We start from the raw sequence: 13,232 nt of genomic DNA on the forward strand, positions 1-13,232 counted from the left end.
CGTCAGGAATCCCTTTCAACATCATCTTCTTCCGCTTCGAATACAGGGAATTCAAAATTGGGAGATGACGTCGGATCATTATGTTCAATGGGTTTAAGAATCAACCTGCATAATGATTTTGAGTATAAAAGCCTTTTGAAAATCAAACAAGACAATCGTTATGCAGATGAAAAGATTGCTTTTATTCTTGTTTTTAGGGTTTTTTGTGATCACCAATTTCATGCAAAAAGCGAAAAGGCAAAACAAATAGAAACACAAATGTTTTAACATGCTTTATTTGAATGAAAATATCATTGCATAAAATGTTGCCAACAATGTCATCACTTCTCCTTTTGGCATGGGAGAAGGGTTTTTAGACAAAGTGATTATTACTCTGGCTTATGAACAACTGTAGGAACGCCCACAGTGACCCAATTGTGATAGATCCCACCAGGGATGACAAATGTCAGAATCCTTTGCATCAGCAGCTTCTGCTTTTGAACAACCCTCTTCGTTGAAGACCTTAGAAGAAAAGCCACCGCCAGCCCGGGGCTTGTTATCTTCAAGCTTGATTACCACTGGGACCTAAGTCCTCAAAGCTCAGAATTCCTGATCTGATAAGGTCCTGCACCTTATTCTTCAACTAAAAGCAGCTTTCCACATCATGACCAGGAGCACCCGAATGATACACACAATGCTGATCAGGCCTATACCACCACCGAGGGTTGACGGGTATAGTCGGCGGGTCTCTGGGAGTAATCAAGTTTCGCTCTATCAAAGAGGGATACAACTCTGTGTATGACATAGGAATTGGATCAAAAATGATCTTCTTCCTCTCATTACTCGTACTGGCTTGATTACCATTGTGAGGCTGGTAGGCCTGCTGTTGAGGACGATGTTGTTGATGCTGATATTGCTGAGTTGGCCTTCTCTGCTGTTGTTGAGGTTGAGTTGCTAGAATAGTCACAGCAGCGACCTGACGATATTGTCCTCTGTTCACATTCCTCCGACGGTACACAACATTTGTTTCACTCTCTCCCCTTTTGGGTGCCCCAGAGTATGTCTTTTTAGAACTCGAAGAACTTGAAGAGCCAGGGTCTTGAATCCTTCCTGCTTTGATGAGACTCTCAGTCCTCTCCCCACAGACAACAACATCAGAAAAGCTACTGAACGGGCAACTCCCCATGCGATCCATGAACACACCCTGCAAGGTCCCGATGAACATGTCAGTCAGCTCTCTCTCCAACATCGGAGGTTGCACTCCTGTGGCTAGCTCACGCCATCTTTGGGCGTACTCTTTGAAGCTTTCCCCAGTCTTTTGACACAAGCTCTATAGTTGGGTTCGGCTCGGCGCCATATCCATGTTGTGCTTGTACTGCCTCAGAAAGGCTTCACCCAGATCTTTCCAGCTTCTGACTGATTCTTTCTTCAGATCCATGTACCAGTCCAAAGACGCTCTAGACAAACTGTCTTGGAAAAAGTATATCCACATCTTCTCCTCGTCAGTGTATGCGGAGATTTTCCTGTAGTAAGCCTGCACATGAGTGCGAGGACAGGAAGTGCCATTATATTTGTCAAACGACGGCGCCTTGAACTTATAAGGGATCCTCAATCCATCAACCAAACCCATATCAGTTACATCGAACCCCAGAGAGTTATGACACTCCATGGCACGAATTTTCTCAGCAAGGGCATCCACTTTTCTATCCCTCTCTTCAACTCTTACAACCTCATCATCCTCACTAAGCAGAGTGAACGTGTCCTCTTGTCTGTCAACAATCGAAGCAGGATGACGAATCGGAGCCCGGGTAGCTCTAGCATTGACAGTCTCTGCAGCAAGAGGCTGCCCATTGATTCTGATCCCCCTTAACTCATCACCTACGGCATAGTCATTGGCGGGAGCAACATCATTAACATTCTCATGAACAGGTACACCCACTGGCGACGTTCGGTTAGATTGCGGAATCACGGTCTCTTGTCTCTGAACTAGGGCTCGAAGCTCTTCTTGACCTTGCGCAACCCCTTTCATCATCGTCATAAACTGGGCCATGTTCGCCCTCATCTCAGCCAACTCCGTCTGAACTTGGTCCATAATTCTCTGATGATTGAGTCTGGTTGAGTAACGATGCGGTCTCTGATCAGCTATCCTGTCTCGGTTAGGAACCAAAGTGAGAAGTCTCTCCAAGCATGTCTGTAATGCAAGGATGATATGTGCATGATATGCATGATATGGGTACTATATTTTATCATGAATGATCCTGAGAAAGGATATGCACATGCAAGTTAACTTTTTCTTTTTCATGCATTATTATTTTTTGGAAATAAACATGCTATGATGCAAATGATGCAACTATGACTGGTCGGCTGTGCATCTCGGAGCACAGGGTCAGAGCTTCGGCTTGAACTCGGAACCACAATTCATCTGAAACCCAAAGTCATCTGATAAATTGTCATCTAAAGAACCAAGAGTCACCAACAGGATCACAAGTCACCAACAAGTCACCGACAAGTCACCAACTGTACCTGTAATAATGATCATTCCCTCCCCACTCACGGGTGTCATCTAGGCCAGGGTAAAGGTCGAGAGAAACGCAGCATAAATAACCTTTCACAGAATATCATCATATACACACCCGAAGTATGTAACGATAATATCCCATCAGGGTCTGAACTGCTCGTGATATCAATGTTCCGCTAAGTGGCGCATACCACCCGCTTCCCATGAATCACTCTATTCCTAGGTTTCCTAGATTTCACTCATAGCCTGGGCATTGGGCCTTTTACCTCAAGTAACTCCCACCCCAACAGAGAGACAACACAGCATAGCCAGCACAGATGAATATGAATGAATGCAAACATAAATGCAAACATAAGTGCAAACAATAAATAAATGAATGCAATAAATAACAGCAAACAGCAACCAAAACCCTAACCTAGAGAGCGCTAGGAGCGACTCCCTTAGGGAAGATGGACCAGCAAGAGGTCAACTTCTCTATATCCCCAGCAGAGTCGCCAGCTGTCGCATTACGCGAAAAACCGGCGGGAAAACAAAACAACAGAGCCGCCACCGTGCGTTATTTATCCCAAAGGAGGGAAAGGAAATGCTCGAATTGAACCTGGGAAAGACATGGTCTCGCGACCAAAGAGAATGGGATCGGGAGTCGGTTATGCGAAGGGAAGGTATTAGCACGCCTACGCATCCGTCGTACTCGACGGGATCCACGCACAAAAGGAAGGATAAAGCTTGCTAAGACTGCTCAAACATCAAACACTGGCTGAAAAGAGACACAGAAAACAAAAGAAACTAACTCGGCAGGATATCGCATCCTGGGCCTACGTAGTCTGTCAGGCACAGACATCAGAGTCGACGCAGTTTGGGACAGGGGAAAACGTGTTCGCTAGGACGTCGCATCCTATGCATACGTATCTTCTCGGACTAAAGAAGAATCAAAGCACTCGTAGCTCGGCTAACGCTCGCCAAACAAAACCACACGGGAAAGCGACTGCCAATCGCTGGACTTACGTCAGACTCCACACAAACAGGCAAACATGGAAACCGAATGCCAATCGCTGAACTTACATCAGACTCCGAACCAAACACACCCATACTGGAAACCAAATGCCCATTGCTGGACTTACATCAGACTCCAAGCACACAACAATAGGATACAGAATGCCAATCGCTGGTCTTACATCCATCTCCTAACACACACAAAACAAAACAAAAAGGGCGCCCGGAGAGATCAGCTCATCTCCTGCCTACGTACCTCATCTGGTATGAGGATCAGGGCGACGTAGTTCCCCTACACAGGGACAAAGGACTAGCCTAACCAGAGACTGGGAAATGATATACTAGAAGGGAGACTATCTCGAGCCTAATAGTTATCATGCACATTCACCATGGTCCTAGGTCAAGGTTTCTAGCTAACTTGCACAGGGAGCAAGCTAAACCTAAGCAACACAAGCAAAGCAATCAATCACACAATTAGCACACACTATATACAAACAAAGTGGGCTCACACAAGGTTAGGCTGTGAAACACAAGCCAACTGGAATCGGGTGATGTTAGCTCTTAACCCTAACATTGAGAGTTAGGGTGAAGCAGATGAAATGGGAAGTGAGGGGCGTGCCTCACAGCTCTTATCCCTGGCCTGGGAGAGCTTCAGACAAATGAAAGTGTGGGAGTTCAGAAAGCAGGAACTCTTTTATCCACATGACTGACTCAACAGATATCTTGGGTTAATATCCACAATGCATCAACATGTAATGTGAGCAAAGGGATGACACACTGACTAGCAGGAGATGGACTACACATCTCTTTTATCTGCCAATTGCCTTATCAAAGGTCTTTTCCTGCTTGGCACAAAGATAAACAAACACAAGCATTGCCTCTTAAGGAGGACTTTAGACAGGTGCCTGCCCAAGTAACAGGACAGGTCTTCCAGACTACATGAAGTCAGTGAAATTATACCTCAGTGCTTATGCAACCAAGCAAAGCAAAAGCAAGTTCACGAAGGAACTATAGCAACTAAGGTACCTGAAAACAATCTAACACAATCAATATACAAGTCAACAAAAGTCAAACAGACACACTAGTGGTCAACAGTACACAATTAAACAGACAAGCATCAATGCACCAAGGCAAAGCACAAGCTCAACTCAAATGAGCTAAAAGCCACCTACAAAACCAATCAAGGTTAGTCAACATCAAACAAGTAATGCAAACATTAGCAATGTGAATCAATCTTCTTAAGGCAATGCACTTCCTTAACCTGAAACCAAAACTCAAACATAAGTCCAAACCACTAGGACAAGACCTAGGGTCAAAGTTGGAGAAATAATCCAAAACAGAACTTGAAAATTGACATGAATCAAGCTTAATCAATTAAGAACAATATACAAGTGGTCTTATATCAATAGCATCAACCAAGTTCATTTCACAAAGGACATAAGGCAAAGCATGCAAGTTGAAAGCTCATTGAAGCAAACAGAATGAACCAATCCACATCAACTTAAAAATGATTCAATAAATCTCAAGAAAAATCATGGCTAAACAGCACACATCACATGATCAGCACACCCAAAATCAAGGCATTTGGACAAGTAGAAGTATGGCAATTAAATTCATCAAGTCATGGTAAGCACAAACAAGCTCAAAGAAGGCACAAATTGATACATCAAGTTCACACAAGCCTAAAACAGAATCCACACATGATAAATGTCTCAAACCAAAGCAACAATAAACTTCTAAGTGTCTAGAATCAATGTACAAAATTTCAAGCTCATAGGATAAACATCAAGCATTTTACAAATCATTTAAATTCATGACTATCCAAAAGCCAAAAGTCATTCCAAAAATTCCACAAAAATTCATGATCAATCCTAGCATCCAGAAGTAACATCATGCAAACAATCTCATCAATTGGCATTTATTTGTCATGGCAAAGAAAATCCACAAGTTGAGCAAGAAATGGTGTGACACACATTGTCACACCTACATTAAACAGGTCATATCTCAACAACCATAAATGAGAAAAATGCAAACTCTATACCAAAATGACCAGCAAGATGTCTATTTTAAGCATGCAAAATTTCACAATCATTGGATTAAAATCCATCATTTCATGAAGCAAATGGTATGATAGGTCAAGAAAATACACACATGAACAATCCCTAAGCCAAAACAAATTCCATCCGTGCACAATTTCTGGAAAAAATCTCAAAAAGTCGCAGACATCATAAGGAACAACATGCAAAAAACCTCATCTCATTTGGACAATTATTCATGAAGTTATGCATTTTTGAATGAATGGAAAAAATAAAAAATCACATGAGATGGCATACATGAACATGGATGGTAAATGAACTAAAAATGCAAAGGCCTAATTGGATTTGTCCCGGCGGGGAATCGAACCGCGTAAGGATTTGAATTGTGGCGCCTCAACAATGAAACTCACCGTTTCATTAAAGCCTACGTGGACATTGTAACACCCCGATAAAATAAGATAATTATTTAAATTGAGTTAATAATATATTTATTAATTTAATTAAATAATTGGAATTATTATTATTATTGGAATATTATTGGGATTATTATTATTGGATTATTTCTATTGTTATTATTGGAATAAAAGTAGAAATCAGTAAAAAAGGTTCCATTTGGTAAAAAGAGTTATTTTCACGTGAAAAGGGAAAAGAGACAGAAAAGTGGAAAAGGGCAAAGAAAGCCAGAGAACAAGGGTTGAAGGAAGGAAAAGCTTGAAGCTCAGAGATTTGCCGGATTAACTCAGGTAAGGGGGGTCTATCGTCGATTAATGGGTATTATGGGATAATATGTCATGGGTAGTGATAAACCATTGATTTACCTCTGATTGGAATAATTATGCTGAAAATTGTGAACTTTTGGGATGAACGAATCTGGATTAAAATTGAAGGAAATTCGTAGGAATTAGATGCAATAGTGTTAGAAATTGTGAGATCGAATAGGTTATGATTCGTGTTAGATGATATGAACGATTTTTTTTGTGAAAAATTGGACTGTGGAAGGTTGAATTGGATAGATCTCGTAGCAGAGAAAGCCATAGCAGATCTGGAAGTCTGGTTTCTGGTCATACGCGTATGGCACTAGGCAATACGCGTATGAGATGGTCTGGTACGCGTATGGCACTAGGCAATACGCGTATGGGTGAGGAAGATGATGTTTTGAACGTAGTTTGGTCTCTGTTGGTACGCGTATGGGGAAGTGATACGCGTAGCATACGCGTATGAGATGGTGTTACGCGTATGGGATTTGGTCAGGAGATGGGCCATACGCGTATGAGACTAGGCAATACGCGTATGGGCAGACTTGTGATTTTCCTGAGCTGTTGTTGTGCAGTTTTTAGCTGTTCAGCTGAGTGATGTGATTTAGCTGATGTATGATATATTAGGGATCATTCCCCGTTGTTTTGAGTAGTATAGGTATTAGTAGAGTGTGCTAATACTGTGGTTGTTATTTGGCATGATATGATATGCTTATGTGATAAAATACTGATGATGTGTGATGGTATGCATGATGCTGTGAATGTATCAGTTATGTGTGCATTTGTGGATAGACTGTTTTATGGCTTAGAGTGGGAGCATATGTCTATTCTTGAATTGTTGTTGATGATGTAGCATTGCTAGGTGATTAGTATGCATGTTGTGGCCTTTATGGTGGTAGCTAATTCCCATGGTGAGGAATTAGTGAGTTAGTCATTATGGACTGTTGTTGATGTTTGCATGCTAGGTGAATTAGCGTGCATATCATAGCCCTTGGGGTGGTAGCTAATTCCCATGGTGAGGAATTAGTGAGTGAGTCACTAGGTCTCAAATGAATGGGACTAGTGAGCTTGGTAGCCGTACCTGGATTTGGTCGGTGAGGTTGAACTATATGTTCACGAATAGTCGGTACCGCATGCATGGAGTCTCATTGCATTTGTATTGTATGGCGTATAATATGAATGGATGTATTCCAATATTATACATGTGTTTTGTGGTTGAGTTGAGTATGATTTTAGTTGATATTGCCGCTGCTGAATGTATGATCTGATTAGGGTGATGAATGTGTGAAATTACTTGGCATTACATGTTAATTTATAATGCTTATTATATCGATTGAGAAACTCACCCTTACAACTATTTTTCAGGTAACGAGCAGTGATTGAGTAGAAGCTAGTGCTTGGAGTCTAGTGTAGTCTCCTTAGTGGGTCGTGCTCTGATAGATGTAACATCGGGACGGGATGTTTTACCTTATTGAATAATTTTACATGCAACATGTTACATGTTTTACATGATTGATGAGATTTCTATCCGCTGCGTTTTATGCAAAAATGCTTATGTTTTGAATTAATAAAAGAGCATGACAGTTATATTGTTGAATGGTGTGAAATATTGTGTGACACCCTTAATTGCATATTTAGTCTGATTGAGATATTGTTATTTTAATTAAATATTTGGGGGTATTTTAGAAGGGTGTTATAGACATGGCAAGCGCTCTGGACCAATTAAAATGACACGCTGGATAACATGCAACCAATACATGCTCTTAAACATGGAATTTCATGCAAACATGCGCTAATGAAGATCAAACAGCTTCTGGAAAACGAAAACGTAATTGTTCTTCATGTTCATACGCGTTCATGCACTCAAGAACATTTTGCACAGAAATTGACAAGTGTTACATCATTAGATTCATCCTTCAACGTACAACAACATGCTATGCTCAATTTGACCTAATTCTCATTATCATGCACAGATCGAGCAAAAGAAGTTTCAATCATCAAACCTAAATCCAACATAACTTGCTCATTTCTTGTTGAAATTTAATGCCACAAAGCTCAGTGTTCTCTACATTCAAAGATCTACCAAAAGCATATAACTATTTCAAGAATCGTGACATTCGAAATATTACCTTCAAGCAAGTGCAGAACTGGATTTATGGATTTCAGGCCTTGTAATGTCCAAACAGTTATTCTACAATGCTCATGTGAATGAATGGATGAATGTTGATAGCTCAATTGTGCTTGATGTAGCTCAAATCCTCAACTGCCATGAATGGATGAATGTTGCAACAGTTCCAAAACCAGCACGAAAATGATGGATTCTTGCTTCAATCTTGTTCAAAAATGCTTGTGGATCAAGGATGGATCACGAACAATGCAATGTTTATGAAGAAACTTGATGAAAAAGTGAGAGAAAAAGTTTGAAGAGATTTTTCAAAAATGGATCTAGATCTGAGATTTTGATCTGTTAACCAGGTTTTCTGTTATGATTATCTTTATATATGGTATGCTAATGAAACTCCTAATCACAATTAGCCAAATGCAAGTGTATTAAGTGAAATGAAGGTGTTGATGCAAATTGTGCAATTCACCTCATGTGCATGAAATGGATGCTACAGTACACGAAATTTGTGCCAAATCCACTCAAAAGTCTGTTTTGGAGCCAAGGCAAGTGATTGGAAGTGAAAGCAATGCCTATTTTTCAAATTGTAATTTTTCCTCCAAATTTCAAATGAAAAACGCCAAAATTTTGTGATCAAAATGCATGGTATGTGATGCATGTTTTGGATAGCTCATGTCAAGAGAGAAATGTTACAAAAAGAACCACTTCAATTGGCCTTGTGGTTCAAAAGTTATGCACTTTTGAATTTCAAAATCCTTTGACCATGATTGATCCATAACTTCTCAACCATACATGAGAAATTCATGTTCTTGGACTTTTTGATAATGGGAGAACAAGATCTTCAACTTTCATGTTGGACAAAATTTCATTTGAAGCTTTCTTGATGATGCAAACTTGAGGAGAAAACCTTTCCATTTTTGGCAATTTCAAATTACAGGTCACTTACTATTTTTGGAAACTTTTCATCTGACCTCAAATTCTTCATTGTTGATGTTTGAAATGTCAAATGAGACTTGTATGGACATGAATGAGGCCTCTCTAACCATCTCCCACCTTCAAATCCATGATTGAATGCACAGTTGACTTTGGTTGACTTTCTAAGGTTTCAGATGAATTGATCAATGACTGATGAGCCTTGAGCATCCAACCTTTGGCCAAACCACTTCAAAATGATCCCTAGGTCATATGAACTCAATGAACCAACCCTAGGGCTTTGCCTCAATAGGAAATGCACTTGCTTGCTTGCACAACTGGATCTCCTGACTAGTCTTGACTGATGACTTGCACTTGGGCAATGGACAATGCAATGCTATGCAGTGGACAATGTAATGCTAATGACTTAAGATGAAAAATGAATGTACAAAATGGGAGGTGCAAATTTGAGGTGCTACAGAGATCAACCTCACCAACTACCCCACTCTGCCTCATGGGAGGCCCTTGATATGACAATTTCGCGAGAGTGGTCTTCGGCAATATATTCAATGATGACCCAGTGTCCACCAACATATTGGACATGGCGTCGATTTTGCAGCTCATAGATATATATAATTCCAAGTTGTGGTCTTTTCCCTCGTCGGGGAGATCAGAGTCACAAAAACTCAAATTGTTACAAGCGGTGATATTTGCAACAATGCTATCAAACTGTTCTAGCGTGACATCGTGATCTACGTACGCCACATCCAACACCTTCTGCAGAGACTCCCGGTGTGGTTCAAAATTCAATAGTAGTGATAACACAGATATTTTAGATGGCGTTTGTAGAAGCTGGTCTACAACATTGTACTCGCTCCTTTTGATGAGCCTCAGTATCTCATCACAATCTTCTTTCGTATTGCCACTCGGGCCAACAGAAGCAGGAGTTTTCAATATAGAGGAGGGCTTAGCGACAAGTGCCGGATTGGGAGTGCTCACAGCATTCCCAATCGGGCGTTCGACAAAATCAGCGTCAACATTTCCTCGAGCATCAGCCTGGGGTTTCACCAGAGCTGCAAATACACGACCGTTGCGGGTCAAACCACTAACATCAGCAATGTTTACAACAGACGAAGAGGGGAAGGGCACCTCTTTCCCACTTTCCACTGCTACAACATTGTAGCGATAAGGAACCGCCTTCTCGGAGGAGTACGATACAGGTCCGGCTGGCTTGATAGTCAGAGCTGGAGAAACATTCTGCTTGCTACCATCATACTTGATGACAACAGGCTCAGGTATCCGGAATACCGGAGACATTACGTTGACTTCAAGCTCATCTTCGTCAACATTTCTATTTTGAAGGATCTCGATGACTCCCTCGTCCAACATCTCTTGAACATCTTTGCGCACCTGGCGACATCCTCTCTGATTGACAGAACAGACTCTGCATCTATCATGGTCATGCTCATAGTGGCTATAATCACACAGCAAGCGATGCAACTCAACCAGCGATTGTCGGATATGGCTGACATATTTAACTTGTACTTGCTAGGACAGTGTTGGACCATATTAACAGATTTCCCATGCTCGGGCAATGGATTCTTCTTCACGTTTGGACTTACATCCTCGAAAAATAGAATCCCACTTCTCATAAGGTCTTGACCTTGGTCTTCAAGGGATAACAATTCTCCACATCGTGTCCGGGAGCACCGGAATGATACACACAATGAAGCTCAGGCTTGTACCACCACTAGGGGTTAGCAGGTACAGTGGGAGGGTCTCGCGGAGTGATTAACTTTCTATCGATCAGAGATGGATAGAGTTCAGCATAAGTCATCGGAATTGTTGGCATTGTTGTTGTTATTTCGAGGTTGGTAGGCCTGCTGTTGTGGACGTTGTTGTTGTTGTTGATATTGCTGAGTTTGCGGTTGTTGATAATGTTGAGCTTCCGTGAAAGCAGGTGCTATATGAGCCACCTGATGCTGATTGTTGACTGGACGAGCAATCTTCCTCTTCACAGAGGGTCTTCTCTTAACATGGGAAGACACAACATGTGCCTCTCCCTCCTTCTTCTTTGCAAATCTTCCATATCTCTTTGCTGAAGAGCCTTCATCTCGAGTTAAACGTCCTTCACGGACCCCCTCTTCCAGTCTCATTCCCATATTCACCATCTCGATGAAGTCTGAGGGAGCACTGGCTATCATCCTCTCATAATAAAACGAGCTCAAGGTCTTCAAGAAGATCTTGATCATCTCTTTCTCCTCAAGGGGTGGCACTATCTGAGCTGCCAATTCGCGCCACCTCTGGGCGTATTCTTTGAAGGTCTCTTTCTCTTTCTGGGATATTGCCCTCAACTGGTACCTATCCGGAGCCATATCCACATTATATTAATATTGCTTGACGAAGGCCTCACCAAGATCATTGAAAGAGCGGATGTTCGAACATTCCAGACCCATGTACCAACGGAGAGCGGCACCAGACAGACTGTCCTGGAAATAGTGGATGAGCAGTTGATCATTATCAGTTTGTGTCGACATCTTGCGAGCATACATCACAAGATGACTGAGAGGGCATGTGTTTCCCTTATACGTCTCAAAGTCAGGCACTTTGAATTTAATAGGGATCTTCACGTTGGGCACAAGGCACAACTCAGCAGCACTCTTACCAAAGAGGTCCTTCCCCCTCAAAGTCTTCAGTTCCTTGCGAAGTTCAAGGAATTGGTCTTTCATGTTATCCATCTTCTCATAAACATCTGGGCCCTCAGATGGCTCAGAATGATAGATGGTATCTTCAACCCTTGGTAAAGTGTGTACGACAGGAGGTGGCATGGACATGACCGGGCTAGATGCCGGCAAAGAAGCAAGAGTTGGAGCAAAACCCTCTGGCACAAAGTTGGGGGGCATTCCCCAAGGGAACCCGGCTGGCATGGATGGTGCAAAATGGGCAGTTGCAGCAGGCACAGTAGAAGTTACGACCTCAGAAATGACCGTCCTCTAGGGAGGAGTTAAGGGTGTTGGCGAAGACTGGCTCTGAGCGGCTAAGAATGACTCCATCAGGGCAGTCAATCTGGTTACCTCCTCTTTCAGATTGCGGTTCTCTTATTCCAGATGATCCATCAATCTTGAAGAGTTGGCTCTGGTGTAGTACCAGTGAGTCAGCTTGTCTTTGAAATAAATGAAGAACACATAGTTAGACCATAGGACAAGAAGCCTGGAGCAAAACCTGCTTATGCACATGATGCATGCAATGCTTGTGCATATGATTTGTTTTTATTTCAGAGGAATTCTTAGAGTTCTTTTTGCAAATTTTGGGAAGTATTACATTCGTATCACATATGAGAACATCTTATCAATAATATCTGGGAAATATTTTTACACCAAAGAAGTACAACATTGGTAACCAAAGATAATACAAGAGAAAAGGAGAATGATCATCCTATGGATCCCTAGAACAATCATCTAAAGCTCTGAACACAGGAAGATAAGATGCACGAAGCCTTTTCACCTCCTCCTCATAGGCTGCCTCCATATCTGCCTTCTCCTTGGCGAGTCGATCGTACTTCCTCTTCCAAAACTTGGAAGACTGAGGAAGTAGAGAAGTCCATGCATCATTAGGATCGTCAATGACCTGATGCTCGAGAAACTCAAACAAAACATCCTTCTCCTTAATCTGTTGAAGCAACTCTTCTCGTTCACGGATCCAGGCACGTGAACGGTCTTCGTCTCTCGACTCCTCTACCCCTTGGTCAGGGAGGGTTGATGGCCCAGCCACAACCATAGGTGTAGGTCTCGGATACTCGTAAGGCATGAGATACTCAGAAGCTCTCTTCCTAACCCAAGCAGTGTAAGGCTCCAAAGCGACACCGTTCTTAGGACCCAACTCATTCCTTCCTTTCCTATGAATCTTGCGCCAAGCGC

This window comes from Lathyrus oleraceus, chromosome 6 (genome assembly GCF_024323335.1).
Source record: "Lathyrus oleraceus cultivar Zhongwan6 chromosome 6, CAAS_Psat_ZW6_1.0, whole genome shotgun sequence".
In the NCBI taxonomy this organism is placed as follows: Eukaryota; Viridiplantae; Streptophyta; class Magnoliopsida; order Fabales; family Fabaceae; genus Lathyrus; species Lathyrus oleraceus.